This window comes from Nanorana parkeri, unplaced genomic scaffold (genome assembly GCF_000935625.1).
Source record: "Nanorana parkeri isolate BGI_ZX_2015 unplaced genomic scaffold, ASM93562v1 scaffold689, whole genome shotgun sequence".
In the NCBI taxonomy this organism is placed as follows: Eukaryota; Metazoa; Chordata; class Amphibia; order Anura; family Dicroglossidae; genus Nanorana; species Nanorana parkeri.
Window position 1 is genome coordinate 156,379 of NW_017306957.1, and position 3,042 is coordinate 159,420.

Genomic DNA, 3,042 nt, shown 5'->3' on the forward strand with positions numbered 1-3,042 from the left:
AGGGTATTGATGTTCGAAGGTGTGTCTTGGAGTACCTCCAAGTCACAAAACCTTGGCGGCAGTCGCCCCGCCTCTTTGTTACGTTTGGGGGCCCCACTAGGGGGAACAGGGCCACTAAAAACACGATTGCCAGGTGGATTAAAATGGCCATAACTGACACCTACAAAGCGCAGGGCTTGGTGCTGCCAGGTTCGCTCACGGCACACTCGACTCGAGCATGGGCTACGTCCTGGGCAGAGCGAGCAGGGGCTACTCCAGAACAGATCTGCAGAGCAGCCACGTGGTCCAGCTTCCAGACATTCGTCAGGCACTACAGGCTGGACCTTTTGACTCAACAAGACCAGGCATTTGGCAGGAAAGTCCTGCAAGCTGTGGTCCCACCCTAGGAGGTAAGATTTGTCCTCACTGATCCTCTCGATGGCTGTCCTGGAAGATGACTGGGGAAAACATGAGTTGATTACCTGATAACTCTGTTTCCAGGAATCTTCCAGGACAGCCAGTTCCCGCCCTTGGTGTGTATCCAGGTGGCATCCGAGGTTGGATGAAGGAGGGGATACTTTTGTGCATGGGGTAGCCTTCGGTCCTAGAGGTTACTGACTTGGGATGGAAGGAGGAGTCTATTTATTTAATGTGGTTGATGTGTTTCCTGTTGCAGGCAGGGGGAGCCTATATCTCGATGGCTGTCCTGGAAGATTCCTGGAAACAGAGTTATCAGGTAATCAACTCATGTTTTCGCAACCTTTTTTTTTTTCTAGCACTTTTTTTCTCTTCAATCAAGATCTCCATGTAGTTACAGGAGGTATATGCTCTTTTTTTTTTTTTTTGCAGTGATCTGACATAAGCGACCACTGTCTCAACTTTTGGTCTTACTGTGACCTGACCCCGCTGGATTCGACAGTGGTCTTGGGCAATGGGCCCTGCATGAACACTTTTCAGACTAGTTCTGCAGGGGATAGCTTTCCAGGCCCAGGGCTGTTAGTGGTGACTTTGCACAGTCTCTGTTTCTGAAGACTCAATCACATCCAGACAGGGGACCTGGAGCACCCTTTATTTTATTATTTGCTGGGGCCCATTTCAAATCCCCCTTTTCCTGCTGGCATTGCCATGGAAGGGGTTAGCGCTATGACATTGAGTGCTGCCATAATTTGGCTGGGAGAAATGTCTTGTGTGTACTTTACAGCTGCTTTTCTGCCGAGGGGTACGGGGGGTCCTAGGCAATCTGTCGGCGCAGGGGACTTTTGGAGATTTGGCTTTTTCTCCACTGTTGGACCAACCTAGTCTCATGTCACCTGTTCCCGGATTCAGTCAGGCAATGCCACGGCAGTGGCATACATTAATCATCAGGGAGGAACAAGAAGTCTTGCTGTGGCAAAAAAGTAGAGCAAATCCTGTCCTGGGCAGAACAACATGTTCCATCTGTGGCTGCAGTGTAGATTGCAGGTGCAACAATTAATTGGTAGGCAGATTTCCACAGCCAGCAGCATCTGAACCCAGAAGAGTGATCTCTACACCCGGAGGTGTTCCAGGATCGATAACACAGGTGGGAGTCTCCTTGTCCTCCAAAGTCAACAAGATACTGGATCGGTTTGCCTCCAAGTCCAGAGATCTGGTAAAAGCAGTGGATGCACTAATGACTCGGTTCTTCAGCTGCTTTGCAGGATTGAGATAAGGGTCACTTTGGTTCTCGCATACCTGGATTGGCCCAGGAGAGCATGGTATGCTGACCTGGTAACACGTCTTGCAGGTGCTCCATGGTCTCTGCCAGACTGTCTTCTGGACCAATCTTCAAGAACCAATTTTCCACCCTGCCTCTTGGAAGCTGTTTTTTTCTGCATGGCTGCTGAAGCCCAGGTGCTGAGGTACAGGGGCATCTGTGAGTTATTCCTACAATGCTCAAAGTTGGGAGGTCTACTTCCCTCAAGGTCTACCATCTGACATAGACAACGTCCTTTGCTTAGAAGTATAGAGTGTAGGAATTTACCGATACTAGTATTGGTGAAGATACTGAGTATTTGGGCGAGTACTCTTACTCGTCCAAATGCTCTGATACCGGAACTTCTAGTCAGAGGGAGATTTCCATAGTTGGTGCATCCATAGTAGAGAGTTTACCCACGTGTTTTTTCTGTGGGACAGATCCTTTCTTTCCTGCAGTTGGATCTCAACCACCATTTGGCCCTTAAAACCATCAAGGTCCAGATCTCTGCTCTTGCCATTCTTTTCCAGAGACCATTGGCTTCCCACACTGATCAGTACCTTTGTGCATGGGGTCTCCCATGTGGTTGGTTACCCTGGTCAAATCCCCTCTAATTAGTGGGATTTTACTACTTAAGATACCAGGCGGGGAGGAGAGGCAGGGAAGTTGTCAAATGGCGGCGGTGCCCAGAATTTTTGTTAATAGCCATCTTCAGCAGCTTTTCAGCTGCTAAAAAACGGTATTAATGTAAAGTTTCAAGGGGATTCTTCTGATATAAGTTCATGGTCGCTTAATTGACCATGAGCTTATAGCAGAAGGGAGAAAGCCACCGACGTAAAGCTTACAGAGCTGGCCAGCTGAAAAGGGTTGTGTTCTGGCGTAAGCCTTGCGTTGGTGGCAGCGAAAGGATTAAGACTTCACGTGTCCCTCAATGGGTGAGAAAGGAAATACGGACACAGGCCCCACCCCTCTGTTTTTATGATAATGCTCTTACTACTGCTTGCTGGTAAACTGAGGCATACTGGTAGTGGGAGAGGTCATCCTTTCAAGAAAAGGATTTTACTAAGAGTGCAAAAATTAATCTATGTGGTGGTGTAAAACGTATGATGCAGAGACAGCCATGTTTAATTACATATGCAGGCTGGGTTTTACATTGATGTTCTTCACTGCTACAACTTCTTATTGTAAAGCTGGCTATACACTGAGCTGAGCTATACACTGGTTCATGATGACGTGGCCAAAATTAGCGACTGAGCAGAGTAGCAGGTGGGGGAATGGGGAAAGGGAATGGCTGAGCACAGTTGCGGCAGGAGGCGGGAGGCTGGGGGGGGGGTCTGAGTAACGGCTGA